Genomic DNA, 20,502 nt, shown 5'->3' on the forward strand with positions numbered 1-20,502 from the left:
CAGAAACTCATCAACTGCAAGGAGATGAGTTTCTCAAGAACATGATTTGTTGTCATTGGTGCAGCAGTTTAAAAGCGCTCCTGTAACATGGCTGACATTCAAATGCAACAACTTTGTTGTTGGAGGTTTGGGATAAGATTTTGCAAATCTACTGACCTTGTGACTGTTCAAGCTGACACCCATCTGCAGTGTTACCTGATTGGAATAATTTCAGGCCACTTTGAGTGTGCGCTTGCAAGCTTTTTGCCTCAACTGAAATCTATAGCAATGGGATGGGAACTATTTACATCCTCTCATCCTGGTCGTCATGTTCGGAGGAAGAACAGCCGTGATAGCACCACAACCAGCCACAACAGCAGCACCAACACCAGGAGCGCCAAACTCCTCCTCACCCACCTGATGTTGCACAGTGCGGAAGGCCTCAGCACAGGGCTGCACCTCGCCGCAGGAGATACCCCCAGCACAGGGTTTACAGGCAGCGGATGAGCTTCCTCAGAATGACTGAGCAGCAGTGCCAAAGGAGGCTGAGACTTTCGCGAGAGGTAGTTGCAGACATCTGCACAATGCTGCACCAACACCTGGAGCCTCGAGGAGCATGTGGACACTCCTTACCAGTGGCTGGCAAAGTCACCACCGCACTCAACTTCTTTGCTTCGGGCTCCTTCCAGGGATCAGCTGCAGACATCAGCAGCAACACCTGCACACACCTGCATCACGATGATCACCAATGCCCTCTTTGCAAAGGCCCACAATTACATCCACTTCTCCACAGATGGCCCAAGTGTAACCGTGCGTGCAGTTGGCTTTGCCAATATGGCAGGCTTGCCAATGGTGCAGGGCGTCATAGACTGCACACATGTAACCATTAGGGCCCCCTATCACAACCCAGCTGTATTTGTTAACCGTAAGGGATTCCACTCCCTGAACATCCAGTTGGTGTGTAACCACAGAAAGATCATCATGCATGTTTGCGCAAAGTACTCTGGCAGTTGCCATGACTCCTTCATCCTGCACCAGTCAACTGTGCCTCAGCTCTTCCATCCGCCAACCCAACTTTCCAGAAGGCGACAAGCGCTATTCCCTGAAAAACTGGCTTAAGATACCAATGAGGAGGCCAGCAAACGATGCTGAGGAGCAGTACAATGTGAGTCACATATCCACCAGAAGCATTATCGAACAAACCATCGGCTTGCTCAAAATGCACTTCCGATGCCTAGACAGATCTGGTGGAGCATTGCAGTATGCATCATCCAGGGTATCCAGAATCGTCGTGGTCTGCTGTGCCCTGCACAGCATCGCATAGCAGCGCGGCTTAGTGCTGATGGATGAACAAGTGGCTCAGCACACAGCCTCCTCGGAGGAAGAGGAAGAGAATGAGGAAGAGGATGAGGAAGAGGATGAGGTGGCGAACGAGGAGGAGGAGGAGGAGGATGAGGAGGAGGACGGGTAGCGATGCCTTGCGGGGCCAGATATGGACAATCCAGCAGCAGGCAACCACATTGCTGGCTGTCAGGCAAGGGATGCACTCATCCATGTCAGATTCACATAAGCTTACGCTTCAACCACAGTTGGCTGGCACAAGGAGATGAATATAAGTCCGACATTCTCCAAACCCCAGGCATCATCTGCCCAGTAAATGGTGGTTTGTGCTAAGTGTCACCACCAACATTTTACATGGAATTTGCCCTGTGCCCTCACTCTTGAACTTCCATTTCCCAGAACACAGAGGCCACACTTTAGGTGATCTCAACAGATCATTAAACCTTTTTCCACACTGAACCCATGTGCATTTGCACACAGACCTCGAGCTCACCTCCTCAGCAACTTGCAGCCAAACTGCTTTGGTTTGCTGAGGAGGCCTCCTCCTTCCGTTTCCAGGGAAGAGGAGCTCCTGATGTCCTATAACTCCCTCCACAAGAGCATGGAGGGAGCCCTCATTGGACCTGGGTGCAGCCTTAGTTTTTGGGGCTGCCATTCCTGCAGCAGCCAGCACTTTTAAGAGAAAAAAGCTAATGCTTCTGCAAAGGGGACATGACCCCTTTAAATCTTTCCTGAAACAACGCGTCATCTGAGGCGAGAACCTGACACTCTGCAAGCAATTGCCTGGAGGGACCCGGACGTCGGCCATAACGAGGCCAATCAAACTAAAATCTCACCTGCGGGGCGGTGGCAATCGGGAGCGGGTCTGGAAGATGCCGAGCAGTGGGCTCGCTGTCAACCTGCCTCGTTCATAAAAATCGAACCCTAGGAGTTTCCCGACAACAGATGTTAGGCTAACTGGTCTATAAATCCCTGGTTACCCTCTGTCGCCATTCTTAAATAACGGAGTGACATGTGCAATTTTCCAATCCAAAGGAACGGTTCCCGATTCGAGGGAACTTTGGAAGATTATGGTTAGGCCATCTGCAACGTTCTCACCTACTTCCTTTATACCCTGGAATGGAAACAATCTGGTCCTGGAGATTTTTCACTCTTTAGTGCCATTATTTTCTTCATTACTGTTATTTTGCTTACGTTAATTTTGGTGAGTCCTCATCCCTGATTCAATTATAGTTTCCTTGGGATGCCCGGCATGCTTTTCTCTTCCTCTGCTGTAAATACTGATGCAAAGTAATTATTCAACATGTCCAGCATTTCCTTATTTTCATTTACAATATCACCAATATCAGTTTTCAAGGGGTCCACATTGCTCCTGACCACCCTCTTTTTCCTAATGTAATTGTAAAAAGAATTTGTGTTGATTTTGATATCCTTTGCAAGTTTCTTGTCATGCTACTTTTTGTAGCTCTTTCAATCTTTTTTGTCACCTTTTGTTGTTCTTAGTATCTCTCCCAGTTGCCAGGATCTGTGCTAATTTTTGTATTCTTGTACGCTTTTTCTTTCAGTTTTATGTTGTCCCTCACCTCTTTAGTCATCCATGGTTGGTTTTTTTTGGCAAGAAGTTCCTGGTTTATCAAATTGGAAGAGAAATTAAAGTAGAAAGGTAGACTGTTCTTTTTTAAGTTGCGTGCAAAGTAAATGAATAAGCTTGGCAGGAATATTACAGGGAAATCAGTAAGTGACAGATATAATAAATGAATTCTTATACCAATTATCATGGATGAAGACTGTGAATAAATTGCAGATGCAGCCAACTAGCTCAGGAATCCCTGTGCAGGAAGATTTTATGAATTAGTGTTCCTGGTGTACTTTTTATGATGGAACTGCAAATTGGAAAGTAGGGCACAGGGGTCAATGTGCACCATATGTTTTTCTGCTTAAATTATGGTTAAATTATGGACGGAGAACTACAGGGTGCATGGACCCCTATGTCCAAATTTCTTACATACATTCAGAATTTGTAGATGCTTCAGTGCTGGAATGCTAATTCATAAAATCTAATCTAAACAGAAGTCAGTAAAATATGTATTATGAAGAGGCGTACAGCACTAAGGGCGATATTTTACTCTTTTTTTAAAAAAGGGTTAAATGCTCTGATTTTGTCAAACTGAGTGACTGCCAATTAAAACAGTGGGAGAACTTGATTTTGTTTCAAGCGATTTTGTGAAAACAAAATCCTTATTGGGAACAAAAGAAAACTGGCACACCTGTAACAATTCTCTTTTCACACATCTCAAGTAGCTTCACAGCCAATTTCGGAAGTGGGGTGTGGAACTTGTGTGTAACGGATGCATGAAAAGTGTTTCCACGATTTACATGGAAATGAAAATCGGGAGAGATGTATAACGGGCGGCTGCTTCGATATCGCCTGTTTTACACGATCGCCCAAAGTCAAAATTAAATAAAATAGTGACGTTGCCAAACTGCTACAAGACCTCTCTATGGGATGGCAGCATGCCACCTCTCATAACACAATATTCCTTTGCTGTTGGGAACTTTTACCAAACCTCCATTGCTCTAACTGAGGCTCTTTTCTTCAGCAGGTTGCAGACCGAGAGAAGTGAGGGCAGCTCCCCTGCTAAATGAGTGAGACTGTGTGCTACTCAAAGCTCCTTCTAGAGCAAAGTGCATAATCATTAAAGCAACTGGGGACCTGTGAATTGTGACTGTATCTCCACAGACAGGTTGGAGTAATTCTGTTGCATTGTTTGAATTCTGTCTAGTTTGATGTATGTATTTTTCCAAAAGCTGTACATAAAAAATAAGGTGCGTGGGCTTTGACACCTGAGAGACTAAATAATGGAGCTTGAAACTTCTGAGTTCTGGTGACTGGTCAGAAGAAAGATGCTGGGTGAATTATTGTCTTCATTGCCTAAGCCATGGCTCTACTAAAACTCTCACCTGAGTCAGAAGGGCACAGGTTCAAGCCCAGTCCATACACACGAGTGCATAATGAGGGCTGATACTTCAGTGCAACACTGAGGGATGGATGCACTGGTAGAAGTACCATCTTTTGGATGAGCCCTGTCTGCTCTCTCAGGATGTAAAAGATCCCGTGCTGTTATGCAAAACAAAGCAGAATCGTTCTCCCAGCGTTTGTGCTAATGGTTATTCCTCAACCATCATCACGAATACAGATTATCTGTTTTTTTCCATGTGCAACCTTGCTGTGCACAAGTTGCCTCATTTCCCTATATTACAAGACAGTCTCCAAGTCAAATGTACTTACTTGGCTGTGGAGCACTGTAGAACATCCTGATTTATTAATTTATTTCTTTTAATATTCATAATTTTTTGGCATGATGTTACTATTTGATTATGAATAAATATATTAATTGATTTAGTCTATGGCGGGAATTTTCTCAGAGCAGCTCCCGCTCCGCCACCGTGACATCACAGGAAGTGCAGCAGAAATCCCATTTCCATGTGTAAGTAGGGTTTCTGCTGCACTTCTAGTGAAATTATGTGCAGTGGAGTGGGAGCAGCTCTGAGGAAATTCTTCACTGATATCTAATATTTGGCATTTGAAGATTTGCTGGTATAAAGATCCTATGGGATATCTTTCATCCAAGGGTGAAGTTATATATGATAAAGAAAGGAGTGGGCTTGTAGAAATATGAGAAATGAGAAACAAATGGACAAAGGCATTGGGAAATTTCTCCTGTTTATGATGGGCTCTTAGTGGGGGAATAACATAATTCAAATGATGAGGAGTACATACCAAGTAAGATAACAAATCTTTCCCCCTCCCTTACATTAGCATTTGGAAGCAAGTTGCATTGTGTGGGGAATCACTTTAGCCTGGCTTTAAATCTTTAGGACTGGCATAAATACCTTTGGCTCATTGATGTTAGATACTCCCCTGTAACCAGTCTGAAAGTCTTACTTTAATGTGAGTTGGCTCATTGTTCTATAGCTACTTGCACATGAAGGTAAATCAGGAACATAACAATAGCATCCGCTTGAAAATCAACTGGATATTTCTGTCTTTCCCATGAATGCTTCCTCAATATCTCCAAAGGGAGACCGAGGAAACACTTGGGCTGCGATTTTGCTGACCTCAGTGGGCGATGTCGGTGGCGGGACCCGACACCGCTGCTGGCTCCATCCCGCTGTCTGAAATGAATATTCCCTTGACCCAGCGCATTTCCCGGCCAATTAGAGGAAACAGGTCTGGTGACATTATTTGGTGACGCATCATCAGCCGATTTCCTTAAGGGGACCATGGCCAACTTTATTTTGACAGTTGCACTGTCAGTATTCTACAGCATTGAGGTGCTGCAAGCACTGACAAGCACCGCACAAAGGCACAGAGCTGCACCCAGGCTCTCACATGACTTCCTCCATATGCTTATGGAGTGAGTCACAGCACGCAGGGAGGTCCTCTTCCCTTCCCATGGGTGGAAGAGACCTCCCCAAGAGACGCATGCAGCCTGGTTGCACATTGCAGAGGAGGACACAAGCAGAGATGTGGTCAGGAGGACCTGGGTGCAGTGCTGCAAACATTTCAATTATCTCAATAGATCACAAAACATTACTACAAAGTCACACTCAACCTCATCCTGCTGTGCCTCTCATCACATCCCCATTACTCTGCCTTCCCTACCCTACTCCTGCACATCCTTACTCACACCAACCTACCTTGGACTTCCATCCATCCCTCTCTTTCTACATTATCACATCCCCCTCTCACTAGCCACCCCTCACACTCACCCTCATCCTAGTGCAATCATACCAACTAACAACACACACGGGTAGGCACTTGGGTGTTTTATGCAATGTTCATGTAAAGTTTCTGTTACTGTGATGTCAAACATTGAAACCTTTATTTTCAACACTTTCCATTCTTGGACAGATTTGTCTGCACATTTGGAAGTGGCTTAGTGAGTTGCAGTGAATGGTGAGACATAACGGTACCCCCCACAATGGTGATGAGTGTGAAAGGAATGGCTTGGACATTGTAGGGATGCTTTATGTTGTTGGTGTGAGGTGGTGCCAACCTGGCGCATTATGTGGCAGCCAGGGTGTACAGCATCAAGTGAAGTATATCTGGCCATTGTGAGGCCATCCCTGGCCTCCCGGGCAGCAGTGTCGTCAGGTGATGCCCTGTGCAGTATCCGTTGATTGTGGAGAAGGTTGGTATTGTTGTTGGTGCTGCTGATGTTGGGGCTGATTGTGGTGGGATTCTGAGGACCAAGGTGAGAGAATGGAAATGGTACCCATGCTGATAGAGTAAATAGCAGTTGAAGTTGAGATGACAGAAGCAATCTGTCAATGGTGAGAGAGGTTGTTCCAATGAGGTGACACTGGATGGAGAGTTTGCTCCAAACAATTGCAGCCTGCATAAAGCTCAATCTGTGTTCCAAAGGGAGAAAGTAACAGCCTCTGTGCTTGGAAAGTGAACAGGTGTGAAGTGGGAGATTTTATATTACATTTCAAGATGTCACTCATCAGTTAATTCAATGGCCACTAAACTTCTGCCTCAGGTTAACAGACAGGGTGCAAGAGCAGCGTGGAAGCCGCGGGCGAGCTGTTAAAGTCAAAAGGTATGGTTAAATTCACTCTTAAGGGCTTGTCAACAAGCCAATAATTGTTTAAATTAGGTCCCCCACCGCTGCCGGTCGGGTCTGCTCAGTGCTGGCAAAACCGACATTGGGAAAGGCAAGTGTGCACGATTTGACAGCGGGTTCCCGACTCGCTGTCAATCAAATCAAATTTCACTGGCGACCCACCACCCGATCCATCTGCTGAGCACTGGCAAAATTCTGGCCTTGGTGAGCTGAGGGCTGATACTAAACAATAAGCTATTTTATTTTAAAGTGAACATACACAATATCCACTGTAACTTATTTTTGGTGAATTAATACAAACTAAAGAACACTCTATGCTTCCCCACATCATTGGGTCATCTTACTTGACTGAAGTAAAAACTACCCTCCAGCATTTCTTACCTCTTTGCCTTAACGAAGGCTCTCTCAGCTTTCTATCTAATAAACCTGACTGCCTTTCCAGCTGTCCTATTTCAAAACGCTTGTTTACCACTTTTCCTGTGTCTCTTTCTTTATCTCCCTCTTCACAGATGAACAGGGATTAAATAACTTTTCAACACTTGCAAGAATACAATTTACTTAAAAAAATTAAAGCTGTTTCTATTTCCAATCCTTTCTGTGCAAAGTGGTCGGTCTCTTAATGTCAAGAACTGATAGTCCTGCTGCATGAGATAGCTGATAATGGTATGTTTGTTGTTGCTTGTTTCTGGGCTAAGATATTATTTGAAGCAAGCAATATATATGAATTCTAATTTGTATTTGCAATAAGTACCTACAATATACATGTGTTTATTTTGAAGCTTATTTAAAAGCCCATGCTAATAAATTTAATAGTCTCTACCTGCACTATTATTTTCCTAAATACCTAGAGTTGAAAAGTATTTGGAATCTTTTTATGTTGGCAAAACACTTTATTTTTAAATTTATTTTGTGCCTTGTTGGTGCTCATCATTAAATCAGCGTTTGAGGTGAGGCATCAATCATTGTCAGCTCCAGTTCCCAATGTGCTGATTAAATATTCTTTAGCAGGAAGTGTTCAATGTGCACAACTCATCCCAAAAACTTTAAACAGTGGCACGTGTTCTATTCATGCTTTCTCATAGGACAAAACACTTGTAGCTCCCTCACTTCTTGTTGAAGCTGACGTTTACAATCAGTGTTTTTTTTTATTATATAAGCTTTAGCTGCTGGCAAAATTAATAAAATGAAAGATGCAAATCATCTGTGAAAACTACAAAATTTCAGCTTAAGGCTGAAAGTAATTACGTGCTGTTCATCCATATTATTATTACTCTTGGATATTTCAAAGAGTCAGCATCATCTGTTCCTGAGGATATTTTTCAGTGCTAATAGCAACATGACATAGTTAGTCCTACTGCCAGCCTGCTTCTAAATGTTTAGAGGAAAAATGTACAATGTTAGGGAAAAAGACAAGTTTTCTGAACTTTTCATGACAGCAGTATTCTAATAAACTTTGTTTCTTCATGAATGTTACATGCCAAAGACAGCTTTCTAATGCTGTAGAAGTGGATCAAGAAATGTCTCAATGGCCCTGAAATTAGGATCGGGTGCTTGCCGCGCGTGCAAGCCCTCGATCTGCACTCACCCTGCGCGCCGACATCTGAAGCCCGGGCCTGCTTGCATTTCCTTTCACAGGCCCGGCTCAGCTGTCGGCGCGCTGTGCTAACCTGATCCAGCGGCGTAGTTAGTACGATGTGCCGGCTGGGATCAGGTGAGCACTGTGCAGCCAATCAGGGGAGCGGAAACTCATTCATGAGTTTGACAGTAAGAGCTGTCAAACTCATGAAAAGTATGGGCTGCCAAAACACTACTTTAACTTCAAATAAAATTTTAAAAAACATCCCACTGATTATAATAACTATAAATAAGTTTAAAAAAATGTTTTAAACAATTAATCAATTTTTTGAAAAAAATAAATTTTTAAAAAATAGGGTCTAAAACTAAATTTACCATCCTGTAAATTCTTTAAAAATAACAAACCTGTAGAAAAAAAAATTCTACATTGTACTAAATGCCCACTTACCTGAAAAACTAAATACGTCTTGTTTTTCCACGCGTAAAGACCGGAGGCCTTTACACTCGCGCAACCTTGAAAAAAAAAAGGAATTTTACTGCGCACGCGCTGCCTGTGCAGTCACGCGCGTTCTGCCTCTGAACCCCTTTGTTCAGAGGGCAGGAAATGCCGGTTTTCCCTGCATGCGCTGTGCATGCTGAAAACCGGCATTTCCTCCGGCCAGACGCGTGAGTACCCCGACCGTACTCACGCGTTGGGACAGGAATTACTGGCCCATTATCTTTCACTGGCAGTAAATATTGACTGTATTTGGGAAAATTGCTCCCACAAAATGCACTGAACTTCCTCTTTAACATCATTACTTCTACTTCTTATGGAAACCAGTGTTAGATTCAAATTTTGGAGAAACTCTAGACGGAGACGGAATTGAGGACAACTACAGAATTTATTAAACAACTAAGAGAATACATGTGCACACGGGAGAGTCATCCTGCTTCCTCAAACAAGAGATGCACTCACAGGGATAAACAGTGATTCATTCAAGTTATACAGTTCTATAAGCAACGCCCACTTATTATAGAATGGGGCGTATATGTACAAACAGTGTCATAACAGTTGCTCTTTATTGGTTTATGTGGTTAGTCACTCAACTGTCGGGTCCACCCTTCAACTGTTGGACCCACCCCCCTTGAACTCAGGTAACCCCTGACCATGCTAGCCACAGATGTGGATCGTAATTCTACTCCCGCATTTCTGTTGCTATCTTTCCTCGCTACAGGCCTTGTTTATAGTTTGAGAAACATGTCTTATCCTTCTCTGCCGAACAGCAGAGTAATTGCAAGGCCACATTGATTCATGTGTTCTGAAACTTAGTACAATGTTTGTTTTTAATTTGTGCCCTTATCTCCTGGGAAACAGGGCCGTGTTTAGACACTGCTCTACTGAAGTGCTGTGGACACACATATTCCCATGCCCTTATCACTTCTATGTGTCGTTGATGTTTAATATTCAACCTTGCTGCATCCCTGCTATCTGTTCCCAGCTGCATATTGTAAGTCTCTGTTATAAGACTTAAAAAAATATCTTTGTCTTAAACAGCTAACATAGTCAAGTATCCCAGAGTTCATTGGGAACAAATTGAACCTTCCAGTTTAACATAGTCAAGTATCCCAGAGTTCATTGGGAACTAGCTGGATCCTTCACCAGTGTAAGGGGTGGTGTGTGTGGTCAGCTTCACCTCTGACTTCTGAGCGGTTTGAATCGCTCCCACTCCCTTGGTTCTAGACTTGGACTTATTTGGGGGTTGTAATGAAATTGCAGCAGACAACTGAATTTGATACAAGAACTTTGGTTTTTATTTGAGAAGGAAAATTACAATACAATAATCTTAACACTCTAATAAAATGGGGAAACACTTCGACATACATGAGGGAAAAATTACAGTAGACAAATACCTCACCCCTCCCAATCCCACCTTACTAGCTAAGTTGGACTCTAAAGGATCAGGGATAATGCTCACCAAACGCAGGAATAGTTTGTAGAGTGGAAAAAAACTTGCAGATCTTCGGTTTCTTCTGAGTTGGTTTCTTGTTGCTCACGGTGGCCCAGTATTACCTGGTTGGCTTCTGGTAATATTTGGTTGTTGGTTTTGTGGGGCCCTTGGTGCCGCGAGGTGTCCAATGATGTGTTACTTCTTCGAGAGAGAGAGAACTGCTTCCAGATGCTTGCTTCTGAAACTGCCGAGTTTCGATGGTATTTTAAACTTGAACGATGGGTCTCTCCTTTCTTCTCGAACTGGTTGAACTGTTTCTGTTGAACTCCTTCTGCTGAACTGTACTTATCGAACTGTTCGAACCCATCAAACTCATCGAACTAACTGATTTCTTGTGGAGACAGGTCTTTAGTTTATACTAATTGAGGACTGCTTATCTGACCGCCAAATCAGTCTCGGTTCATTGTTAAATTTTGGGCAGGCTCGTCAACATTGATTGGTCCCATTTATTTAACTGGTTTCGGGATTGCTTCGAAATTGGTTTAAGTGTGTGAAGTGGTTTTGGATGTCTCTCTGAGTGGTTAAACTGTTGTTCGATTGTCTTCTCCTGCTGGGGTCAGGATCCCTTTTGTTGATTAGTGGCATGTACTGCATTATGCATACTCTTGATGGCTCTGTAATTTTGGCAGGAACTGTCCTTCCGTAGGCCTTTTGTCATTTATGTGAAATGACTGAGACAACCCAGAACATTCCCAGACAGTTTGGCCTATGCCAATACTCAAACTGTTTGTTTTACAGAGGCCCATCCCAACTCCTTTGTCACAGCCTTGCACAGGCCTGGACATATCCTTTTTAAAATAACCAAAATCCTGGGGTTTTAACTTTAAGCCCCTTTTTGGCCCAATATTCTTTAAAACAATAATCTTCTTGGTTTGAGGAAATTTTGCAGAATTTGCGAACCTTACACCAGGGAGACATAGATAGCTAAAGAAAAATTTAATTGAGCATTTGAGGTAGGGCTAAATTTTTTTTAAGGGAATTGTTCATCCAGAGAATGTACCTTTTATGATCAATTTGCTGGAATTTTCACAATTACTTTTTATTAATATACAAGCATATTGCTGTTTTATAAGGAATTAAATTTTAATCTTGTGTACTTAGATGCATTTTTGTTGGGTGATTTCTACAGTCTTGCTTACAAGTGCAGCTCGCTTTGTTTGTTTGGCAGCGGCATGCGGCAAAATATTTTGCCTTGCGATTCATAAAATTCTATTGCGGCAAAATATATAACACATAGTATATTTATTTTAAATTGTACAGTCCCTTTTACATTATGAAGCCCTATTTCTTTTGTACAAATTGATGGCCTGGGAACCAGAGTGTTGATATGTTTTTTCAATATGTGGGTTGGAAATTTGCCTTAGTGATGGCTTCTTCAGTTGGTTCTAGTCATGTTCAGAGAATTATTAGTCGTTTTCAACTGAGGGGAAGTAATTAAGTATTTCATTAAAAAGATTTGGACATCTAAAAAAAAGTGTGCAATAACTGTTAGTTTCATTAATTAGTGAAACAAAATGTATTATATATTAATTGCCAAATTTTCTGCCATTCTCCAGCATATTAAAAGCCTGAAGAATAATTGAATATTTAAAAATTTTTTGCAAATGCTAAGATAATGATGTGATAAATTTGAATGTTGTGAATTATATTTACTCCAATGTATCCAGTGGCACTACAATAATCACAGTTTAATAATGCAACATTTTAAATGTTTAATGTTTCATTGTAATGATTACGTACAAATTAATTCTGCATGCGATTAAACATTTAGGTTCTAGAATTGGTCAATCAATCAATGCTCTTTCCTCACAAATTTTCCCTTTATTCAGTTTACTTTCCACCTCAAGTTACCTTTCATCATTCATTGCAAAAGCCAGGTGCTGTAAATTGAGGATTGGAAACCAGAGATGTCCCATGGATTTGACAAGGGTTACAAAATAGTAAGGCAAAAGCAAAATACTGCAGATGCTGGAAATCTGTTTTAAAAACAAAAAGTGCTGGAAACACTCAGGTCAGGCAGCATCTATTGAGAGAGAAACAGAGTTAATGGCCGGAATTTTTAGAGGTAAGAAAGGGTGGGTTGGAGGGGGGGTGGGGGGGGCGGTGGGGGGTGGGCTGCCAAGGGTCGGATTGGCGATTTACATATTATAATGAGGCCCGATGCCTCTACCTTAACCTGCTTTGCCGATTTTGCTGCAGGCGGCCGTGGATCCCAGGGCTCGGGATTCCCAGTGGCTGTAACAAGGCAGGCTCAGCCTCGGGGAGCAATCCTTGTGGGCCGAGAGGAGCAGGAGTACTTCCTCCCGGCCCCCAAGCTCCCCCACTATCAGCTTGGCTCTCCCCAGGGTCGGGGTTCGGATAGCCCCTGCGATCGGACACCTCATTCCCCCACCCGGGCCTGGAACACCCGGCCCCCAACCCCCCGGGATCGTGACTCAGCCACAGGGTTGGGATCGGACCCCCAGCCCCCTGGGATTGCGACTCGGCCCCAGAGTCGGGGATTGGACCGCCCCCAGGATCGGAACCCCCTCCCCGGGCCTGGAATGCCCTCACGGGGATCGTGACTCGGCCCCGGTTTCAGGGATCAGACCCCCCCACCCCTCGCCACCCCAGGGATCGTGACACTAATTATACCCCCTCGACCTTGGATTTCCCACCAGAGGGAATTGGACCCCCCCCCCCCCACCTCCCGGGTGAGTGGACCCACCACCCCCCTGGGCCCAGCACTTACCTGTTGCTGTTGCCTCCTTCTCAGAGTTCCCCGCATGATTGGAAGCCAGCCTGTCAATCAGGCTGACGGCCGGGCGGGGAACCCACTCCTGACATCACACGCACGCTTTGGAGTTAAAACTCCACAGCGTGCCGGGTAACCTGAACTTCTGGTTTTCCCGCCATCTCCCAGGTCCCTCTACGCCGTGCGGGTGGGACCCGGCAAAATCCTGCCCAATATTTCAGGTCGATGATCTTTCCTCAAAACATGGAAGATGTTCGAGATGAACCACTTTTAATCAAGCAATGGGCCTGGGAAAAGCAGAAGGGGTAATCGGGGGAAAAGGAACAAAAGGGAGAGGTCTGTGATAGAGTAGAGGGCCAAGAGTGAGTAAATGACAAAAGTGATGATGGTGCAAGGCCAAAGGATGTGATATGAGATCGATATAGAAACAAAAATTGGGTCCAGAGGAGGTATAAATGGTTAGAGCAGAACCGCAGATGAGGAGGGTAGCATGGAAAATCTGGTTTTGAAGAGAAGGCTCCTGTGACCTGGGAATATGATGGAAGAAAGGTAGGTCGACCTCGGTTGTGGATTACCCCTCTGGCCATGTACCAATAGGGGATCCCCACCCCAAGTACCACACTTCCTGCACTCCCAATAGCTCCGGTGCAGCCCTCCTCCATTACCAGCACTAGCTGTCATAGAGAAAATGGGAGCAGTGGTTAAGATCTAAAGTTGTCAAGCTCAGTGCCAAGGCTGGCTAGATGTAAAGGGGGAGAAAATTGGTTGGTAGCGCCTCCAATTAGCGCCTAAAGAGGCCGAGAAGTGGGGCGTTAGCCAATTTTCGGCCAGGCGCAGTGAACCCAGCGCCTTGCCCCATACTGAGCATACATTTAGCGCCAGCGCTAAATCTTAGCACCCGCTCACGGGCGCAGGCAGATCATGACGTCATTTGAGTGTGCAACGCCTTTTGGGCGCCCCGGACCGGAAATTCAGTGGCGTCCCCCTCCTAATAAGGACAGCTTACCTGGAGCCTTCCCCAGTCGCTCTCGGGCTGGAGGGGCGTTATTTAAAGGGCACTAGTGTGGTTTAAAAGCGGCAGCCTTTTTGGCTCACAACTTCTTCGAGAGTTACAGAGAGTTGCTGGGCTGCACACTGCGAGTCATTTCACCACTGAGCCAGCGCTGGCAGAGGAACTTCAGCCTTCTGACCATCACTTTGCTGTTGGTGAGCATTTCCAACGGCAAAACTTTCTTTGCGCACTTATTATGGGGGCTGCATTGGAGGGGAACGTCCTGCTGCTGAATCATCTGGAAAGGGCACAGAGATGCAGGGAGAGAGGGGCAGGCATGGCCAGATGGAGGAGGACCAACAGACGTCGCCACACCAGACCTTACGCTGCCAGGGTTTTCCGGCAGCAGTTTTCCCACATGAACATGTCGGAGGAGCAGTGTATCAGAAGGCTGCGCTTTAGAAAGGAGGTGGTGACTGAGCTGTGCCACCTGCTTCAGCCAATTCTGCAGCCTCAGATAAGGTGCAGGACATCTCTGTCGGTGGCTGTGAGGATGACTGTCGCCCTAAACTTCTACGCAAGCGGCCCCTTTCAGGCCGCAACTGGGGACATAGCCAACATCTTGCAGTTTGCGGTGCATTGCTGCATCCGTCAAGTGACTGATGCCCTGTTTAAAAGGAGGCGGCAGTACATCTCCTTCCCAATGACCCCGGACAAGCAGCGGGAGCGCGCAGAGGGCTTCGCTGCAATAGCGGACTTCCCCATGGTGCAGGGTGCCATTGACTGCACGCACATGGCTTTGCGGGCGCCTGTCGAGAATCCGGAGGAATTCCGCAACCGCAAGGGGTTCCATTCCTTGAATGTCCAGCTGGTCTGTGACCACTGACAGCTGATTCTTGCAATGAATGTGCAGTTCCCAGGCAGCAGCCACGGCGCCTTCATCCTGCGCCAGACTTCTGTTGCAGACCTTTCCAAGGTCCCGGCTCACCCAGGAGGCTGGCTTCTCGGGGACAAGGGCTATCCTCTGTGCCCGTGGCTGATGACCCGCCCCTTTAAGAGCTGGCCGGCACCAGTGTGTCTCGGGAAAAGTGATTATTGACAGCACCTGCGCTGCGTCCCGCCGCCACAAAATTGGGTTGCGCTGCCGGGTTAGCGCCTTAAGAGTATCGTGCAGCGCCTGATTTAGCGCTGCAATCACCTTCAGGGGCGCTGCAACCCAATATCGCGCCAGGTGGCACTAAATTGCACCTGGCGCTAAACTTTGCGCATCGCCAGGACTAGCGCCCCAAATGGGGCTATACCCAATTTCTCCCCCAAAGTGCCTAGTAGAAAGAGTGTAGGGGGTGGCGTGTGTGCAGTCAGCTTTTCCCCTGACTGGGTTCTGAGCAGTTTGAATCGCTCCCACACCCCTGGGTTCTAGACACTGGACTTAGGTACAGGTGGCGATGCAGAATTGGAGTAGACAACTGGTTTGGTGCAAGAAAACTGTATTTTATTTAGACACATGTAAAATTACACAATAAAAATTACTGGAGTGATTACCGGCATACAAAGTACACTTAATTAAGAATGGGGAACACACGGCACAACGAGGGAAAATCACATTATTAATCCCCCTACCCTTGTCCCACCCCCAATACCTAACTACAAGAGCCAGGGATTATGCTCACCAATAGGGGTTTCTTGACAGTTTGAATCCTATCAATTAAGCCGGTTGCGTTTTGGGGTTTGCTCTTTGTGTCCTTTGGGGCCTGCCGTCGTCACGTGGTCTCAGCCTTAGAATCTGCGAAGATTTTTCAGTTGGGTGGAGTCCGCAGATGCGGTAAGGGTGTGGTTGTGGATTTGTCTGGGGTGAGTACCTTCTTTTCTCCGTTAGAGATAGGGAGTAAAGTCTTTGTTGGGTACTTTATCTTATAGAGTGGAAAACTTTGGGTTTCGTTCTTCCGGTGGTGGTCTGGTCGTCGAGATTCGTTGCGGTTGGGGTTCGGCTGGCGGTCTTCGGTGTCGGCTCGGTCGCGGTGGCCTAGATCATTACCTGTGTAGTGGTAATGATCTGAAGGCATGGTTTACCCGGCCCTTTGTTACCGTGGTGCTCGTGGTCGGTCTCTGTGTAAAGCTGCGGTTGCGGCCTAGTCGTCTTTGGTCGAGCCTGCCCCACCGTGCCTGTATGCTTCTTTGCGTTTCGAGTAACTCTGCACCCGAGCATGTGCCTGCTCGTCCCCAACCATTTCTTTCTGCCCTTCTCTGCTTGCTCGTCTGCCCGCCTTCTTTTCTTTGGTTACCGGTGGGCCTACAATTATACTATTTTGAAGTTTGTTATCTGCGCGCCAAATCAGGGCTATTTCTTTGTCTAATTTTGGTGGGCTCATTTAAGATGATTATAGTCATTCACTGTGGTATCTTGAGGTGGCCATAGATGGAGACGGACACAGGTTAACTCCGTAACATGGTTTAATCAACACTTGCACATAAAACCTTCTGCCATGAGGCAGCAAAAACAAAGAGTACAACCAGTACAGACCAGACTTAGCTCTGGAGACCAATTGCCACAGCACCACCTGGTGGATCAGGTTACTCATAACCTCCCAGGTTACTACATTCACCGTAACTGATTTTTGGGTGGTTGTCCCATTGCTAAATGGTCTTTAATGTCTCGGTGTTTGTTATGCATAATGTAAATCGGTATCTTCCTGGCTTGGTAGCTAGTTTGAACTGTAGGCGATTATTTATGCATAGTCTTGATGGCTTTAACTTTGTGCATGATTAAACCTCCTCCTGAGTTGATTTGTTTTAAAGGGAAGAATGCGTGTTCTGTCTCCTTTAGCTGTCTGGTTTGAAATCACAAATTAAAGCTGTCTCCTACAGGCCCGGGCATGTCAAGTTTTGAGCTTTGAACTTGACATGCTTTTTGCAGGGTCCTGCCTTTAACCCTGCAGGTTTTGTCATGACGTGCAAAAGCCATTTCCTTTTAGGGTACCCTTGTTAATAACTTGTCCTTCAGGGTCCCTTATTAATAACTTGGAAGATGTGGGAATTTTGTGAATCCTACACACACTCCTGTGATACTTCAACTTGCTTCAAGTATCATACTTACAAAGGTGAGCAAAATTCCCGACTCTCCATAGCCAACCTTCCCTGTGATTACCTATCTAAAATCCCATGACACACACATTCCCCATTCTTTAAGAATGTAGTGTACATAAGCATACGTAGGCAAAAATACAATTATTTACATACATCCAAGCATGGAGGGGGTCCAACACCCCTGCATCACTTGGTACACTTATATTTTTATTAAAAATAACAAAACAAAGTCTTTATTAAAAATAACAAACACAATAAAACAATCTTTATTCAGAAACACAAAAAAAAGAAAGATTCAAACAGGTGTATCACCTAAACATAATGCTCCTTCCAAGTCCTTTGGTTTTGGAATTCTAGTATTTTGCCTTTTCCCTTGCACTGAGTGCACAACAGATACAATCCTATTCCCAGCTGGCAAACCACAAGGATTCTAATCCATGAAGGGACCTCTATATTTTCAAAAATGTCCCACCAGGTTGGGGCCACAATATCCAATATCTTGGCCCCTATCTCTACTGTTTTCTGCTCCAACGTGTAAAAATGTTTCTGTGAGACTATTACTGCTTTTAGTATTTTGGTAAGATGTTCTGGGAGAGGGGGGATTTCATAGCCGAAATGTGCTACATATTTTTGCAGGTTGGTGAAATTTTCTGTTACAGTGAGGTGAACAGTGGAGGGTTCAGGAATGGGGACAATCCGTTCCTGGGCCACTTGAACTTCTGCCTCGGGTTTAAAGCAGAAACTGCTGTCACTTACCGGACACCAGCTATGCTGTCCAAGCTGGTAGTGGGGTGCACTGGTGGTGACACAATATGTCCCACCTCCTATGTATGCTACCTGTGGGGGAACATGGTCTTGTGCCATTACCTCCATGGTACAGTTTATAGGGCGTGCGCCAGCAGCTTTAAATCCACACTGTGGTTTAGAATAGGCGTTCAAGTGCTGGGGACACAGTATTATGTGTGCTCCCCGGCTCCGGCACCCCGAGAGGTCAGTACCTGTCATAGCGTGCTCCCACTTTATGACATAAGGTGGGACCGCTGTGAAACGGATGTGTGCACCCCCTTGAATGACTCCAATGTTCCCTACCCTGTATACCAGTGCGGGTCGGGCTGTCCCACCCATGACCGGCATCCTCACTACTATCCCCATGATAGTGTGGTTAGAGCGCCCACAATCTACTGGGACAGGGTAGGCCTCAGAAGCTAGCCAGAGTTGACACGGGCTCAATGCATTCGCAAATGGATGGAAGGCTGCGAGGTGCTTGTTGCTGATCCAGGAGGGGACTAAACCCTATTTTAAATCCTCCAGGTTGCTGTGGCCCTCGCCTAGCAGCCATGCCCCGTACATTACGCACACCTCGTTCTGTGCAGCCTGATCTGAAGCATTCCTGTCCTCTCTTATAAGGGCATTTACAGTTTTTGCATGCTTCTCCAGCTCAGCAATGATCTCTTTTAAATGGACCATCATAGCTTGGTCCTCGTGTAACTCTGAGCCTACTACTGTATTTTCATCCATTAAGATTTTTCGTAATTGTGTTTTTTAAAACGTTTATCTGTGTCTGCAATTCTATGTCATCCAGGCAGGCTGTTGATGACGGAGGATCCTGTGTTATATGCTGTGAAACCATCATTCCAGGCTCCCCTTCTTTGTCTCCCCGTGTTGCTAAAGTACTCAGTGTGTGTAGTGTACAGTTCTGTTTTGTCTACGTTGGCAAAATCGAACTCGTAGAACTTCCTGAACATTTCTCTTAACAGGGCCTGGTATAGCTGTTCTGTCTCTGTGGGGCACCACTCAGGTAAGTGTACCTCGGTAAGGTTTAAAATCACGGAAGCTACCGCATAGTGTACCCCCTGGTATAGCACCTGTTCCGTTGGCACTAGCACCAGCCCATTCCCTGGTCCCTTGGTGGTGGCAGGGCACCCCTCTATGTGTGTCCTTTCTGTCTGAGTCGTGGGCAGGGGCTTTCGGGTGCGTGCCACGAGTTCAGTGGCTTTGACTGGGGCTGGGTAGCGTGGGACTATGCAAGTGTGCAGGTGGGAATCCTATTCCACCCCCTCCCCCTTATCCTGCCATGATGCAGAGAAGATGATGGATATGCCTGTGGGGCAGGCCCTTTGCGACCCCCACATGCAGAGGTAAATTCCCTGTTCCGACTCCCACCACTTATCCCAGCATACACTAGTTCCCCCTTGGGTCCCTGTGACCGTCCGGTAGGTGTCATTTCCCATTTGTTCCCAGTCAGCTGTACGGTCCCCCATGTCTCTGCTCAGTTTTCTGAGCCACCACCACCTTCCGAGGGGAATCTGTCCTCTGCAGGTCAGGCACACGCATTTCCCCTCAGTGACCCCGACCCGTGAGGCCACAACCTGTACACTGGGGCAGGGGAGGGAGGCCTCCCAATAGGTGAACCTGGTCTGGTTGGAGTACCGGGTGGAGTTAGATCCCAGCCACCCTGGCCATCTTCCCTCATGGGAGTAGATAGCGAGCTCCTCCACGCCTCGTTCGCCGCCCCCAGCAGCCACAACCGGTGCTTTCTCTCCTGAGCACCCATAAATGTGGGAATCCTCCACGTCGCCTCGCTTCCCAGTGCTCATTCCTATCAGGGCGAGTAAGAGTATGACCCCCTTCATTTCGAAATCCCTTCTGTAAAGAGACACAAGAGCATATAGCTAGGTCCTGAGAAGACTCTCTGGCTTGGGTAAAGCATAGTCGAGTCTTGCGACCTCGACTCAACACAAACATTCTTAAACAGTAACACTTAAACTACCAATCCCCTTGTTTAAAATTAAACTAAAAACACCCAAACTTAACAATAACAAAATTACATTATAGAAGCTATGTACATCCGCCGCCCATCTCCGGGCGGCCAACCTAATCCCTGTTCGGGCTGCAGCACTCTACTCCCTTCGGTGTGGCTGTCTTGTCCTGTCCCTTTGGTCCCTCACAGCTTGCGGCTGCTGGCTGGGAACCTCTGCCCTCAGATTGATCCCTGACTCGAGAGGCTGCCCTTTTAAACTGGGGAGCCGGTAACCATGGTTTCTGTGGCCGTGGTGTTCATGGGGACTTTTGCTGGTGGGGGTTTTCTGGCTGGTGGTTCTTTAACACGAGCCACTGCCTCCTCCTGTGTGGTCCGTGGGCTTTCCCCTACCGCTGGCTGGGGATTTTCCTCTTCAG

The 20,502-nt window shown here is 46.0% G+C and overlaps 1 long non-coding RNA gene across 2 annotated transcripts in view; it reads left to right on the forward strand.

Moving 5' to 3' along the window:
* LOC147122959 (uncharacterized) overlaps positions 1 to 20,502 on the forward strand; it is a 404,452-nt gene that overhangs the window by 177,327 nt on the left and 206,623 nt on the right. The window contains exon 2 of one of the 2 annotated variants that reach the window (XR_015072935.1): positions 3,921 to 4,064. This is a non-coding gene — a long non-coding RNA (uncharacterized LOC147122959). The remainder of the gene's footprint in view (positions 1 to 3,920; positions 4,065 to 20,502) is intronic. The other variant, XR_015072933.1, reaches the window with a different exon arrangement.

This window comes from Somniosus microcephalus, chromosome 2 (assembly GCF_052327205.1).
Source record: "Somniosus microcephalus isolate GS21.2 chromosome 2, FLI_Smic_1.0, whole genome shotgun sequence".
Classification (NCBI taxonomy): Eukaryota; Metazoa; Chordata; class Chondrichthyes; order Squaliformes; family Somniosidae; genus Somniosus; species Somniosus microcephalus.